The following is a 17091-nucleotide window of genomic DNA, read 5'->3' as shown; positions in this document are numbered from 1 at the left end:
GCAGGGAAGCCAGATTCCAGTGTAGGTTTTCTGGGGCTAACCTGGGGACCTTTGAGTGAGGCAGATTTTTCAGACATTACTATCTTGGCTCCGTCCGTTACATGGGAAGGAGGATAAAGAAGCAAGAGATTTGTTTGTCTACATCTGACTTTATTGTCTTCTTCAAAGCTTCCTGGTTCTTGTGACAAAACCCCTAGTGCCGTAGTACAGTGTGGGGCCATTTCTTTTTCTCAAAGTGTCATATACATGTTAGGCATATTCTAGAACTATGCTGTCCCCTACAGTAGCTACTAGCCCAGTGGTTCTCAACCAGGGATGATTTTGCCCTCTAGGGGACATTTCTGGGGCAATGTCTGGAGCTATTTTTGGTCATCACAACTTTGGGGGGGGTATTGCTGGCACCTAGTGGGTGGGGGCCGGGGCTTTTGTTAAAGCAGCCCACCGTGCGCAGGACAAGCTCCCACCGCAGAGCATGATGCAGTCCCAAATGTAAACAGTGCCAAGGGTGAGAAGCGCTACATTAGCCATATGGGGCTGGCTACTTTTAAAAATGTAAATAAATTAAAATTACATAAAATTAAAAATCCCATTCCTCGGTGTCATTGGCCACATTTCGGATGTTTAATAACCACATGTGGCTAGTGGTTTCTGTATTGGACAGCACGCACAGGTACAGATCATTGCAGAAAGTTCTCTTGCTCCATCGTTGCAGAGATTTCTGTTGGACAGCCCTCTTCAGACGCTTAGCAAGTGGATTTTAACTGCCTTTCAGTTTCTGATTTGCATGAGACCTGTAATAAAATTCAGTAATCATGACTGTAGTCCTGCCTTCTCTCGGAGAGATGCATTTGGGGCTCCATTGTATCAACAGAAAAAAAGAAAATGTTTTACCTTCTTAGGGCCAGTCCTTACCTGTAAGATGACACATGGCCTAGATTGTCACTAAAGATATTTCTGAGATAATTTCTGTGATTCTAAATTCAATTTGCTTTTTTGGGGAAAAAAAAGGACTCTAGAATATTGTTCTAAAACGCCCAACTAGCTTCCCAGCAGATGGCGCTGCTGCCACATAGTCGTGTAAGCAAAAGGCTTGCTCCTCACAAATGACCCATTGTAAGATGGTTTACAACATAGGCTCTGGAAATTTCCATTCAGGAACAAAAACTTTGTAGTGATAAATTCCATTGACACTGGGTTTCCTTCTTCCCTTCCAGCATACCCCAAAAATGCAAATATGACTCTACAGAACCTCACTTCCCAGCTCCTTTGTTTTTCTTCTTGATCTGATCATGTTGACATTTGTAACTGCTCAGAATTTAGACAGAAAAAGAACACTAGCATCCTGCCACTTGCTAATTCATGTAATCGCGTTAATTCATTTATTCAGGAAACATTCAGTGCCTGTGTCTGCACTCGGCCCTCTTCTAGACACCAGGGTAGCCACAGTGAAGGAGACAGGCAAAGAATTTATATTGACTTTCTGGATCTTAACACTGTGGTTGGGGGAATCATCTGCTAAGGAGTACGGATGATAGGCACTTCGCTATAGCTTTCTTTTTGCAAACATTAGTTAAAAAAAATAGCCCGGTTTCTCATTTAAAATGTATTGGGCAGACTCATGCTTATGTTAATCTTCCCTTGGCCAAATCCTCGGAGTACAGGACTGCACAGAATTACTAGAACAGCATTTTTCTTCTTAAATCTTCCAGACAATTAACCAATTTGCAGATCCCTATAATAGATGGTCATCTCCACAAATGGGAAAAATACCACCACTACCTCCCTCCTTGCAATTTGGGAAAATTTCAAATTACCTCACTTAGCAGTGCTGAGAAAGAAGATTCGGTTTAAATAGGGAGTCTATTTTTATGAGGCTAGATATGGTTATGTTCATCAGTAGCATCTACCTTTGAACACTTGAGCACAATCTGGTGCAACCTCATAAATTCTATCATCAAACTGGTTCGGTGACATTGCATAGGACCCCCCCCCCTTCATGAATGAGGGCTGTAAATTTTTAGCCTTACGAAACCATCTTTTAAGAATGGTAATTACTATGTCTGTTTTTAGAGTGCACACTGAACTCATATTATTGTAGTCCGGTCTCCGATTGTTGGTTACTACACTCCCTTGGTTTTATTCCAGTAGAAAATGCTGAGGGGTTGGTACACATCTCCGGCACAATTCCTGTTATAATGAAACAAGAGAGCAAGAAGAGGAAGGCGGGGAAGCACAATTGATTTACTGTGGGTTTGTATTGGGGCTGATTGACGTAGTCTGGTACTCCGTGTACCAGGTTGGAGTGGTTAGTCATTAAGCAGACACTTGGGTCTCAGAAACAAGGGACCAAGATGTGCTCAGCTGCCTATTGTGGAGAACGGAGTTGGGGATTTATAACGTGGGGAAAGCTTAGCATGAGGGCTTGGGTATAAGACTCAGGCCGCGTCAAAAGCAATTAAACATCACCTCCCATTTTAGAGGGTTTGCTAAGGGCTAGGCCCGACGGATCAGTGATTTATAAGCCTTGCCTCAAACCCTCACAACTCTGCTACCCCATTTTACAGACAAGGGGGTGCAGAGGGCTTAAAGAATTTACAAGAAGTCGCACAGTAGGTGGTGATGCCCGACTTGAATGCAGAGGCCAGAGCTCTTGAGCGCGACACCTCTGCTTTTGTCATCTGCAGTAGTCCCAGAGCTCTGTCCCTGGGTCCTGTTAATTTTTGGCAGGTCTTAGAGGTGGAGGTGGAGCCAAGTCCAGAGGTCAAAGGTCTGGGCCCACCAGTAGGCAGCTGTGTCTAGTTAGGTTGGACGTGGCTCAGCCCTTTCCCCAACCACAAGAAAGCAGCCTGGGAGATCCCAAGCTTGCTGCTCTGGGGCAGGCAGCTCAGGCTTGCCCAGCTGGGGACGCTGGTGAGTACAGAAGCCTGCCCTCCCCGGGGACCAAGCCCCCAGTGGCAAATGCCATTTCTTTCTTCTGACCTGAGAGTATTTCTTACGAACCTTGTCAGTGTCGAAAATATTGGTCATGTGGCAGGTGGAGAGGAGGCCTGGGCTTTGAACAGAATCGTGGGACTGGTCATTTGTTGCCTGTCTATATTTGGCTCTTTTCTTTTCTCACCCTATTACTGTTCTATCACTGCATTGTCCTTTAGCACAAACGTCGTGGCCTAACACAATACATACGCATGATCTCCCAGGTTCTGAAGGTCAGAAGTCCGGGTGCCGTGTGACAGGATTCTCCATTCAGGGTCTCACAGGGCCCAAATCAAGGTATTGACCCAGGCCACAGTTCTGATCTGGGGCTGGGGGGTGGGGTCTTTCTCCGGGGTCGCTGGTTGTTGACAGAAATTCAGCTCCTTGCAGTGGTAGGACTCAGGGCCCTGTTTTCCTGCTGGCTGGCAGCTGAGAACTGCTCTCAGCATCTGGAGACCTCCCACGGTTCCTTGCTCTGGGCCCCCCTCCCTGGGAATTGTGCGGCTCGGATGCTGGATGCAGCTCTCTTCCAGGACCAAGTGGCTTGCATCTCCCCAGCTCCTCTGCTGTAGCCAACTGGAGGAAGCTCTGCTTCTAGAGGGTTCGCCTGATTAAGTCAAAGCCTACCTAGATAATCTCCTGATTTGGGACCTTAGTTACATCTGCAAAATCCCTTCAAGGGCCACTTGGATTGGTGTTGAACTGAATAACTGGCCGGAGGAGTGTGTGTACCCAGGACCCAGAATCTTGCGAGCCACCTAAGAATTCTTCCTCCCACACCTGCCAATGGCTAATTGCCATCAATTTGGTGTTGATTTGTCCCGAGTCCGATATGTGATAACATGATCATGATGATTTTTGTTATTTAATCAAACACGTATATGGTGCTTATTCTCTGTCAGGCACGGCTCTAAGGTTTTCAGAAGTGTCAGCTCATATGATGCAATAACTCTTTGATACGGTTGTGTTACTACGTCCATTTTAGAGCTAACGACATGGCCAGAGAGAGGTCAAGTAACTTCCCCAAGGTCGTACAGCTCTATCGGGGACCGCATATTCCTTTAATCATATCAAGCCTAGATCAACAAGTTTGAAAGTGATAAATGAAGGTCCACGCGGGACCAAGAAGTGGGATCCCTCAGCCTTGACTCCATTCCCTTGGGAACCTGCTTACTAAGTACAAGGTCGCTGGCATGCCTGCCTGAGGGGTGAGGTGGGGGAGTGCTGTTTGCTCTTACGCGGCCTCTAGAGTCTTCTGTATGTTGTGGACAGAATGTTTGTTCCCCCCAAATGTTTGTAGGTCATATGCGGGAATCCTAACCCTCAAGGTGATGGTATTAGAAGGTGGGGCCTTTAGGAGGTGATTAGGTCGTCAGGGTGGAGTCCGCATGATGGGACAAGTGCTCTCATAAAACAGACCCAGAGGGCTCTCTGGCCCCTTCTACCATGTGAACATACGGGGAGTAGATGGCCCATCCCCAAACCAGAAAGCTGGTTCCCACCAGACACCAATATACTAGCACCTTAGCCTTAACTTCCTGGCTTCTGGAACCGTGAGAAATACGCTTCTGTGTGTAAACCCCCTCCCCACCCCAGGCTATGGCGTTTTTGTTATAGTCGCCCAAATGGAATTAAGACGAGGAGGGACAGTTTCAATGAGACAGATGTTTCACAGGAGTCTCCCCTAAAGTTTATAAAAACCAAAAGGGAAACCAAGCAACGTGCTTATGAAATATGGCTGTTTGCTACTGGTCCACCTCCTGGCCCAGCCCCTGGCCAGCTCCCCTTGAGCAGAGGACACAGGTCTCTTGCCTTATCTCTCCTGACTTCCCTTAAGCATTTATCTGTGGCGTCTCCCCCATGCCCAGGACAGTGAGGCCAAGACAGACAGTAGCCCCCTGGTCTGCTTTCTGCTTAAGGCCCACCTTCCACACTCTGGTTTCCTGATTCCCTGCTGATGTCACTGGGAGTGACCAGCCCCTACTCTCTAGAGCAGGGACTTACTCTGCAGTCATAGGAGGTAGGTCTTATCAGGTGGCTCAGTGACCCCAAAACGTTAGGACCATTTAAATCTGAGGCAAGGTAAGGGAGCCTTCTGTTAATGTAATCTGGAAGCTGCTTCTGGTGAGTCAAGAATAGGCACCCCTAGGACTTCCCATGTCTTACTCCAGTCCCACCCTTCAGGATGTTTGGGCCAGGACTAAGGGAGGCCTGTTCGTGTTTGCCTTCTGCCGTGGGCTCATCTTGATGAGGGACGTGGCAAAAATCCTTGGCCCAGTCCTTTCATTACAGAAAAGGGTCCAACCTTCATGCTGTATTCTCCACGATGTGATGGAGAATGTCCTACTGCCTAATACACCCTCCGAGACCTTTAGACTCCTTCAAGTGTATAAATTCTCACTGATTTGACAAGATTGATTTTCTACCCTTTACTTTGCAAAATCCATTGTGAAGCCGAAGCAAGTAAAATTGATTTCCGCTCACTTTCCTCCCCACCCAAGGCCTCTTTGCTCACTTCAGGCGATATGAGATTTTTCAACTTTCTATACCCTTTTGAAAGCTTGGGGTTTTTTTGGGAGTACAGTGAAATCAGGTGGCTCCATGGGCCTGTGTGGGAATTTTAATGTGACGTTTTAGGTGTTTAAGCCTCCCAGGCTTAGAAGAGACCACTGTTGGAAACCTCAGTATTTACATTGTCAACGTTGGGCTATGACCATGGAAACTGGGCATGGTATCATCTGCTTTTCATCCAATTCACATTTTGTGCATTTTACCTAAATAAGAACATGCTTCAGAAAGCCACCGGTGGAAATTTATTCCTATGAGTTGCATTGTACAGAATCGAATGTGCTGGGTGTGTGTTTGACTCCTCAACATGTGATATAAGGAACATCCCGTTTATTTCAGTTCTCTAAAGTGGATTTAATTGGTCCCAAACCACCATCAGCCTGGCTGGAAATTCAACCTAAGTCATAAGGTGAACCCCACGACAGAGTTAAGCAGAGATCTCAAGGGTCTAATGTTGCCTAGAATATGGAAGGAGGGCCTCCCGGTCTTAGGTCCATGTGGGCCCCAGTGGTGGTTGATGTCCAGGCTTGGGTGGTTCCTTGGAGACAGGAGCCTCTGAGGCAACCACAAAGCCTAATGCTCAGGCTGAGGCTGGGACCCCAGTGCCCGTGACCCAGCCTCCCTAGTGAGTACCTGTAGCAGCTGTTCTCACTCAGTGCTGTTGTGTGGGGAGAGGACATGAACACCTGTTCCTGGCACCTGCCCCCAAACCACAGTCCCCCTTTAGTCTTGGGGTATTTATGTCACCTCATGTCTGCAAATTCCACCTGAGATCTCCCAGGGCTCTCTCCTCCGGCTCACCCTTCCAGCCCTCCCTTCCAACTTTCTAGTATGATTTTTCCAGAAAATCATGTGTGTTTCAGAAACACAAACCAAGAGAGTGGGCACTTGACATGGAAGATGCCTGCCTCAAGGGAAGCCCAGCCTTCAAGCCCGCATCATAAATGTTCATGAGCTCTGGGAGGTATGGGCCTGCGTGGTTTCTATTTTCCCAACAAAGCAGGAAGAGTGAGTAGGAGGGGGAGGTAAAGTTGGTCGTTAGACGATGGGAAAGAGGTAAAGCAGTTGTCTTCCAGACTGGCAAAGGTAAGTGCTAGAGAGCGGTGGTAGGATTGTGAGGCTGTGGAGTGCCCACTTGAGATCCGTGGTCACAATTGTGTGTTCCCTCCAGCCACACACACAGTGCTCAGGTGTAGCAGTGGCATGGGTGCAAAACTGGGAAAGAGGGACAAGACAATCAAGGGACTGAGGGGGGAGTACCCAAGGGGCTGATTGCTGCCTGACCAGGGCAGGGATAGGGCACACCAAGGGCACGGCTGGTGGGCAGTGCAAAAAATGGTAGGGCCAATGTCCTGGAAGTCCCAGGGGTCTCAGTGAATCAGAGGACTATTGGTATCTAGAGCAAGTGGGTTAGAGCAAGAGGGGGTGGATTGTTAGTGAGAGGCTTGAGATCAAGATTTTGGTGTTTTTTTTTTGTTTTGTTTTGTTTTGAGATCAAGATTTTGGAGGCAGTTTGGTTATTGGAGATGACAGCCTCTAGGAGAAAGTGGGTGGTTTAAGGGAAAGCTCATTGGAAATGCAGGCCGCAACGGACAGAGGAATGAGGCTGTAGAGTGTATGATCTTCTTCGGGGCGGAAAATTGCCAAGAACAATGACAAGCATAAAAGTGTATGAGGAAGACGGAGAGCCAGGTCTAAAAACCAGACATTTGTTGATGACCATAACAAGGAGGGGTGGTGGCTCGCGTCCTCTGGTGGCATGCACTTGAAAAGAGATAGAGGTTTGAGGGAGGAGGAAGAGAAATGATCCAGAGCAGAGGTTGGCAAACAACGATTAGCAGACCCAATCCATCTTGCTTCCTGTTTTAATAAGTAAAATCTTACTGAAACATAGCTACACCTGTTCATTTACATATTACCTGTGTTGGCTTTGGCACTAAATCAGAGTTGAATAGTTGTTCCAGAGACCACAAGGCCGGCAAAACGTCTAAATTATTTACTAACTGGTTCTTTTTTTTTTTTTTTAGATTTTATTTATTTATTTATTTTAGAGAAAGAAAGAGTGCAAGCAGGGACAGGGATATAGGGGGAGGGGGAGAGAATCTCAAACAGACATTGCTGAGTGCAGAGCCCAATGCCGAGTTCGATCTCACGACCCTGAGATCATGACTTGAGCTGAAACCAAGAGTTGGACACTTAACTGACTGAGCCACCCAGGCACCCTTTTATCTATTTTTCTTTCTTTCTTTCTTTCTTTCTTTCTTTCTTTCTTTCTTTCTTTCTTTCTTTCTTCTTTCTCTTTCTTTCTTTTTTTTTTTTTTTGAAGATTTTGTTACTATCTGGTTCTTTACAGAAAAAGTTTGCTGACCCCTGAACTGGAATTAGCAACAAAGAAAATTAACCTTACATTGACAAGTAAGCACCATCAATATCACAATAACTTCTCTTGGTGTACAAATGTCAAATCCTTCTGTTCCTTCCAGTCTGAGTCTGCTCAAGGTCACCGGGTCAACCATTTTGACTCAGTTGATTTTTCTTTCACATTGGATCAACCCATTGGATGGCTGAAATGACAGAATGGTTGGCTGCTTTAGCTTTGTGCATAAATATATTTTTCTGTGTAAGCTGGAGTCAGTATACATAATTGTAATGTTTGAAATTTATAGAGGTGAGTTTCATCGTGTGCAAATCCAGAGTGCCATTCACCCAAAAATGAACTGCAGGCTCTGGCCCCATCGGCTGGCCTGTTAGAGTACTGAGTAAAGATGCTAGTGGATCTGCTTCCCCCACCAATTTCCTGTTCCACTTACTGGGTTCCTTGTATTAGCCTTAAAAATGGGGAACTGGCCTAGATGGGCTTGCCCAGCATAAAGAGACAGGCATGGACGGCATCCCCAGAGTAGTCAATCTGAAGCTTGCCTGTTCCTTCTCTGGAAAATTTGAATCAAGCAATAGAAAGACTCAGAACGGTCAACCGAGCCAAATAAATGGTGGGACGGTAGAGTAAATATTCATGTTATGCCCATTGTTTAGCTTCTTGAAACTATTTTTTTCTTTACTTATTTATTTTATTTTATTTCATTTAAGATTTATTTTTATTTTTTATAAATTTATTTTTTATTGGTGTGCAATTTGCCAACATATAAAATAACACCCAGTGCTTCTTGAAACTATTTTTTAAAAAATGTCTGCTCTTCTTGGGAACTGGGGTCTATGCGGAAGGAGCAGCATAGATGCAGAGCAGTCTTGACTCTTGAGAAGACCGCTGATGGCAGGAACCCACCCGAAGCAGAGCCAACAGGTGCACATTCCGTAACAGATGTACTTTTCTCGTTTTAATAAGAAGGGCTGACACTGAAATAGCAAGAGCTACTGGAGTTATTTGCTGCCCAGAGATAGCCTAGGGATTCTCTCAGACAAAGCTATGAGTGGAGCGTTTGAGGTGCAAATGGTTTCCTTGGAAGATTTTTGATTAACAAGAGCATCACCTTGGCTGTTTTCCTCCCTGCATTTTCCAGAACTGACATTAACTGTGGTGTTCGTCAAAACGTATTTCAAATGTGGTTGTATCAGTTATGCTCTGGACCTGTCAAACTGCAGGTAATGGGAAAAAAAAACATTAAAGAACTTAAACAAAAATTCCCGCACAGCCCCTGGCTCCTGACGGTTACTGATGGAAGCTGGCCCGGTTGTGCCCTTTGGCTCATTAATGTTTTTCTGATCCACCTGGTTTGTATGTTCATTGGGTTTCATGATAACATGCTCTGCTGTTTGGAAATTTAGCAGTAGAAGAGAGGAAGAAATAAATACGTGTACTGGTACCAGCTACAGGAAAAATCCACGATACCAGAGATTTGGAAGGATTTTGACCAGTGGGAATACCAATGTCTTGGTTCCAAGGCTCCAGGTGGACTCTCTTTTCCATGCCTGGTCAGTGATGACTCCTTTCCCTCTGATTAATGAATAAGCCAGTCTCTGTCTTTAGTTCAATAAACTGTGGGCTGGGGCGGCTGTTCCACTATGGGTCCCCACCAGTGGTGGTGATGCCAAATTGGTTGTTAAATGAGGCTGGCAGATCGTTTCCCTTGGGCTGTGAATCTTTGTGTCTCGTGTGATTTCCACTCTAGGTCACGACTAGAGGCAGCTCGCTACTTTAGAAGGTTGAAAAACTTTCGTTTGATGTGAGACTTCCAACTGTCCTCTTGCTGGAAGAAGTGATCAAAACAAATGACTTCTTTCTGGAAACCTTCATCTTCTTAGGCTTGTCACAGGGGGCAAAGGTCCCTCTTTAAGTGGAGAGTCCTGGAATCCGTGTTAGTCATGTGGAGAATGACTCAGAGATTAGGGAGGGGGCTTCCTTCCCCACCCCACCCCCACCATGTGGAATAACAGGACAATATTTGATATTTGGCTGCTCTCAATGTAGAGGAATCAGTGTAGTGAACACTTTGCCTGCCTAGTGGAGGCAACATAATGACACTTATTTTTGTCTACTGTGGCATGGAGAATAGCTTCTGAGCAGTGGTATGCTGGTAAATACTTTAACATTCGGATTCCAGAAAAAAAAATACATCTGATTTGTAGTATTGGCCAATTTCTGTGATAGAAAGATGCCCACCATGGCCAAGTTGAGGCCACCAACCTGATTCCATTGAGTGCAGAGTTGGGAAAGATGTGCACAGTGTTAGGAGCCAGTATCGACCGGCTCCAGCCATTCGGTGCTTTGTAGGAATGGTTAGACCATAGACAACAAAGTAGGCTTCTGTTGACTGCTTCTGGAGAGTATCTGCCAGAGAAGAAGAAGAGTTAAGGGAATATGTTTCAATATTGTCACTTTTAACTATGCCTCATCTTTATGGCTTTGACACAGATAGGAGGGGCTGTCTAACGATGCAGGTTCATTCGGCTGTTCCAGGTAAGTTGCATGTGGCCTCCAGCTACATTTTTTCATTGTGACAGTACAGAGTTGTGGGAAGAACTTCGTATTGGAGCATGGATGGGGCCCACTGGGGGAAAGATCTTTCTTCTCTCCCCAGCTTGTCCAATAGTTGACCATTTCACTCTTGGACAAATCACGTGTCACCGACCCTCTTCCTTGCCCCCCCAACAACTTAAGCGTAACAGCCAGGCACCAGCTTCTTCCAAACCAACTGGAAAGCAAGTCTACAGGACTGTGCACTTTACCATCATCTTCTCTACTCTCCCTCTGGAAGTTCAAACAATAAGACAATAAATGAAAGACAGAAATGAGATGTCAGCAGACTCACCCAGCCCAGAGCAAACTGCGCAGACTTCTCTGAAAAGATGTTACCACTCTGACACTTAAAAAGGTAATGGACAGCACGGTGACAGTAATTAATGATACAACGTTGTTGCATTGGAAAATTGCTAAGGAAGTAGATTGTAAAAATTCTTATCACAAGAAAAAAAAATTTAACCATGTGAGATGATGCATGTGAACCACACTCATGGGGGACATTTTGCAATCTATACATATATCAAATCACTATGTGGTACACCCGAAACCAATACAATGTTATAGGTCAATTGTATCTCAATAGAATTGGGAAAAAATTAAAAGTTAAAAACAGATTCCTTGAGAGAAAAATGAACATTAAAGAAAGGAGTTTCCCCCTATAATTCAAAAAGCGTGTATATAATTTGCTCATTAAAACCACTAATCGCCTTTGAACTCACCAATTCTTTATAATACAATTTAGGGAAGATATTGCCCAACTGTAAAATGACACACACAAGTTCTAAAAATACTGATTTCCACCTTGGACCTGATGATTTAGAGTCCCAACTGGGGTAGGGGGTGGAGAGGAAAGGGGGACCTCGTGTTTAAAAATACTCCCCTGATGCTCTAGAACCAAGAGAGGACTTGGCTACTGCTCAGCTAAGCAGCGCTCCAAGTTAAGCTGTGTTTTCTAGATCGCCAGTCCATACGGGATTGACAGATTAGCGTTGCCGGTGATAAGAGGCCAAGCCTCTGTATCAGAGGCCCATGGAGACAGCACCCCATCAAACCTTTGGATCCCCAAACTTGGGGACTGATGTCCACGCTCACAAGCCCATGGTGTCTGCCAGCTGCTGGCCAGCCCCTCCTCCTGCCCCTGGAGCAAAATGCCTGAAACACAGAAGCTTCTGAAAGCACGAAACTGAACGCAGTGTCCCACTGGGTGACTCTGATTGCCTTGAGGCTGGAAGAGCCATCAGAAAGACAGGTGGCCCTTCATGGACATCAGCTTTTGCTCTTCGAGTCAATGTAGATCAAGCACATCAATTCTCTCTTTTTTAAAAAAAGATTTTATTTAATCATGAAGGACCCAGAGAGAGAGGCAGAGACACGGGTAGAGGGAGAAGCAGGCTCCCCATAAGGAGCCTGTTGTGGGACTTGATCCTGGACCCTGGGATCATGCCCTGAGCTGAAGGCAGACGCTTAATCACTGAGCCACCCAGGGAGGGACATCAATTCTCTCTCTCTTTTTTTTAAGTTTTAAAATTTTATTTATTCATTTTTTTTAGGTACATCAATTGCGGTTCCTATTGCAACCGACTGTCAGTTAGCATCTCTGTCCTTATGGTAACTGACTTGAGTATAATCAGCAGGTGAACATACTCTTTATCATTGTCCATCTTTCTAAGCTTCTGTGTATTGATTTCCAGCCTCAGAGCTGGGCCAAAACAGCCTTGAACGCTAAGTGATATTTCTACTCTGCCTCTCTCTGCACTTATTTATTCATCAAATAACAAATGCAGAAAGTCTGCCATGAGCCAGAGATAGAGCAATAAGGAAAAAATTCGACCAGAAACCCTGCCCTCATGAAGTCCCCCAGGGGAGGACAGTTAAAAAAAATTACAAGCAAAGCAATAACAAACATGGTAATGTGATAAACAAAATCAATAAGTAAAATACATGCGATGTCAGATGGTGCTTAGTGCCATGGAGACAAGGAAGCCAGAGGGAGTGCTGGGTTGGGATTGTGCACCAACGGTGGCACTTAAACATGGTTTGGTCGCTAATGAAGACTCACAGGGCCTTAAATGACAATGCTGACAAATTGGGAGTTTTTTAGAGGAAGAGGATGCGATAGAGAAAGAACATTAAAATGAGGCTCTGCTTTATTCGTTCATCATTCAAAGGACATCGTGCCTCCTTCCACAGTTTGGCTATTGTGGACATTGATGCTATGAACATTGGGGTGCAGGTGTCCCAGCGTTTCACTACATCAGTATCTTTGGGGTAAATACTCAGTAGTGCAATTGCTGGATCATAGGGGATAAAGAAGATGTGGTCTATATATACAGTGGAATATGACTCAGCCATCAGAAGAGACGAATACCCACCGTTTGCTTTGACGTGGATGGAACTGGAGGGTATTATGCTGAGTGAAATAAGTCAATCGGAGAAGGACAATCATCATATGGTTTCACTCATATGGGGAATATAAGAAATAGTGAAAGGGATTATAAGGGAAAGGGGGGGAACTGAGTGGGAAAAATTAGAGAGGGAGACAAACCATGAGAGACTCCTAACTCTGGGAAACAAACAAATGGTTATGGAAGGGGAGGTGGGTGGGGGAATGGGGTAACTGGGTGATGGGATGAGCACTGGGTGTTATACTATATGTTGGCAAATTGAATTTAAATTAAAAAATTGTAAAAAATAATAAAAAAATAAAGTGAGGCTCTACATCACAGCTGAAGATCGTCTCGCAGCTAGGGGTCTGGAGAAGTCAGGGCCTGGGCTCTATTGCCCTCCATCTGCAAGGGCTGTGGGCGGCAGGATGCGTGTTTGCTTTCCCATCAGGAGCCATAGGTGTGCACACAGCACCCCTGGAAACCAGGAAACTCCGATGGAGTCTTGGCTGGAGGTTTCCCTATTTTGCCAGTTATGTATGTGTATTTCTTTTTTTTTTTTTTTAAATTTTTTTTTTAATTTTTATTTATTTATGATAGTCACAGAGAGAGAGAGAGAGGCAGAGACACAGGCAGAGGGAGAAGCAGGCTCCATGCACCAGGAGCCTGACGTGGGATTCGATCCCAGGTCTCCAGGATCGCGCCCTGGGCCAAAGGCAGGCGCCAAACCGCTGCGCCACCCAGGGATCCCTGTATGTGTATTTCTGCTACGTAAGGAGCCTTATCAGCAGAGACCTCTGAGGGTCTCACTCTGACCGGGTGCAGATCACCATCAAGCCACAATGCTGACAAGCTGGTATGGACTGCTCCAAACTCCTCGAACCCATGGTCACACAGCAGCACTATGAGCTAATAGGCTTCACGCCTCGGCCAGAAGTCCGTGCTATACAGATGCGTTTCTTATTTTAACAGAATAGCTTTGGCCAATTCTTGGCATTCTGCAATGAACTCTCCCAGCACAATTCTCAATATGAAGTCAGGGAGTTCAATTGAGAAGGTGACAGTTGAGCCAAAAAATCTCAAGGTAGTGACAGAACTGGCTAGGTACAAATCTGAAGGCAGCTCCTCTCCCCTCTCAAGGCAGGGAGACCAGCAAGTGCAAAGGCCCTGAGGCAGGACTGAATTCAGGGAAAAGCAAGGGAGTCTCTGAGGTCAAGGCCAAAGGAATGATGGGGAAACTTTGCAGTGTTTTCCGACTCTGCCTTGCTTTCCTGTTCCTGTTGCAATGGACTATGAGAGTCCATTGGAACAGGAATTCTTACTGTGGGAGTTGAGGGATAGATTTCAAGAGGCCTATACATTTCATTTTTTAAAAATCTATATTTTATACTATGTAACTGTAATGGAACAATTCTTTCAATTAGGAATTCAGGCAACCAAAGTAGTATTAGCAGTATCTGTTAACTGTGCTATACATAGATCTCACAGATATTTTTATATCCCATTGTAGTTGTAGCAAATATTCTGAAATATCTATTATGCTCCTCACATCTTTGAAATTGCTGTAGTTATTAACCTGCTGCTAGATTACACATGACCATGATCTTTCTGCCTCCAGATCAAATGACGAAGTTGAATATTTTCACAACTGGAGTTAAACTCAGAATGTTCTAAGAGAGTAGATTTGAAAGGGGCTAAGAGAGTAAATCATTAAAAAAAGATTTATTTATTTATTTGAGAGAGTGCAGGGGGAGGGGCAGAGGGAGAGAGAGATAATCTCAAGTAGACTCCCCGCTGAGTGGAGAACCCAATGTTGTGGTCTCAATCCCAGGACCCTGAGATCATGACCTGAGCCGAAATCAAGAGTCGGATGCTTAACTGACTGAGCCACCCAGGCACCCCCTAAAAGAACAAATCTTAATAATTTTTAAAGATTTTGTTTATTTTTTTAGAGACGGAGAGTGCAAGTGGGGGGAAGGAGAGGGACAAACAGACTCTGTGCTCAGCACAGAGCCCGACACGGGGCTCAATGTTACAATCCCAAGATCATGACCTGAGCTGAAATCAAGAGTCAGTTGCCTAACTGAGTAAGCTACCCTGGTGCCCTCTAATTTTTTTTTTTTAGAGGAGAGTAAATCTTAAAAGAAAAAAAATTGAAACTATGTAAGTTGAGGACAGTAGCTAGACTTATTGTGATTATTTTGCAATAATACAAATATTGAATCATGTTGTCCCCCTGAAACTAATATAATGTTATATGGCAATTATACCTCAATAAAAAAAGCCCAACAGCACCACCACAATAGCAAATAAATAGCAACAACAACAATAATAATAATAATGACAGCTTAGAATTCCTATAAAAAAAAGCTCTGGAGAATTCTGATGTCTTTGAGAGAAGATTATCTTCACCTTGTAAAATGAGCTATGGAAATTTAATTTTGTTTGAGAGAATGTATCTCTATGGATTGGCTTTTCAATATTGATAACCATTAAAACAAAAATATGATATTGATCGGATATTCAATGTGATATGTCTCCCACCTTACCAAACACCACTCCACAGTCTAGTTTTATTTTTTTTTGAAACAAAGCAATAACGGCCTTCACACAAAAATGTCTTTTGAAGAATCCTATAACTTGCCTGTATGCATTGTATTGTTATTTTGTTTGTTGTTAATTTAGGGTGATAACAAAAAAGCACTTAAGTTACTAGGCCATAAATTTATTCATTGTATTTGTTTTAGATTCATGGAGGTATACTTCACATCCAACTCATCGAACTTTACCAGCTGCAAAAAAAAAAAAAAAATGTGCTCAGCAAGAACATTTCCTATTAGCTGTTCCAAATAGATATGCAAGGTCTCTAGGATAACAGCTGGTATCTTGAGAAATTGAATTTTCCAGTGCCAGGTAAGGTTGATGAGGTATTAGCTCCTGAATGGAATATATCATATAAGATTTGACAAGCTTGAATTAATACCTAATGTTCTCGAAAGGGGCGGGAAATGATTGGAGAGCAATCAGGGAGCGTTCCCAAAGAGGCCACAGACAACGTGCAAGCAGATAAATATGAAAATGCACCCCATTAGCAGGTCACGGATGGCCTGGCATCGGCTCATTATTGCTGAGGGGGAAATGAAAGCTTAAGGAGATGTGTGAACACAGCAGGGAACCAACACCTCTGCTGATTTTTCCCTCTCAGGTAACCAGAAATTTGTTTATAGGGCTGGACTGAAATGCTTTTGGCCAAAGCCTCTATTTAAGAAAGAGAAAAGGTCTGCTCACCCGGGCCTCATCTGCTGGGAAATACGCACCCCTCGGTTCTGTTTCAGTTCTGGGTCTGGGCTCTCACCACGTCTGACAACCGTCAAAATGCAGTGGTGACATCCACCATTTACCCCCAGCAACCCTTTTTCTACCCTGCACAATGCAGTGGAATCTTTTGGGCTTCTCTTGGGCTCATGGACCTTTTAGCTAGGGGGGTATTTAGCGCCTTCCCAGGGGACATTTGACAGTATATGGAGATAGTTTAGGTTGTCAGAACTGGATGCTACTGGCATCTAGTGGGGACAGACCTCCCCCCCTCCCCAACAAAGAACCCTGGTCCAGAATGTGAGTGGCACCAAGGCTGAGAAACCCTGGTGCAGAGAGTGGTGTGCACCACTGCTGGGTAGTGTCAGGCTTAGAGAGAGGAGAGGCCAGAAGGAGGAGCAAAGTGGCCAGGTAGAGACGAGCAGAGAAGGTGGACACATTTTCCAAAAACAGCTCTGCTCTGGACTGGAGATTGCAGCCCAGAAATCACTCCTTTCTGTCCTTCTTTCAAGTTTCTGATGGATAAACAGGGGCAGCCAAGATCAGGGAGGGTTACGGCAAGGCTCTGACACCACCCAGAAAATCACCCACACTTGGAGCTCCTTTGTTCAGTTAATCCACTGAAATATTGATACATTATCAATGAATATTGATCTGTCATTTATCGATCATGGTACATTGTACGTACTGATATATGTCATCCTGCTCCCGATGAATATTATTTGTAGCCCCTGTCCCAAATAAAGAACTTGAGTGCAGCCATAACTCACATGGTGGAGCAGCTGGAATATTTTCAAACAATATTCCAACCCTGATCTACAGTCAGAGATAGAGGTGCGCTGACCAACCCCACGGAAAGGAAGGGCCATGGTG

General features: G+C 44.7%; 1 pseudogene; it reads left to right on the top strand.

Annotated features, from left to right (window-relative positions):
- The first annotated feature begins 10431 nt into the window (after positions 1 to 10431).
- Positions 10432 to 17091, top strand: part of LOC121482429 — a 73300-nt pseudogene continuing 66640 nt past the window's right edge.

This window comes from Vulpes lagopus, chromosome X (assembly GCF_018345385.1).
Source record: "Vulpes lagopus strain Blue_001 chromosome X, ASM1834538v1, whole genome shotgun sequence".
NCBI lineage: Eukaryota > Metazoa > Chordata > Mammalia > Carnivora > Canidae > Vulpes > Vulpes lagopus.
The sequence above is the reverse complement of the archived record's forward strand: the minus strand, read 5'-3'. Positions and strand labels throughout refer to the sequence as shown.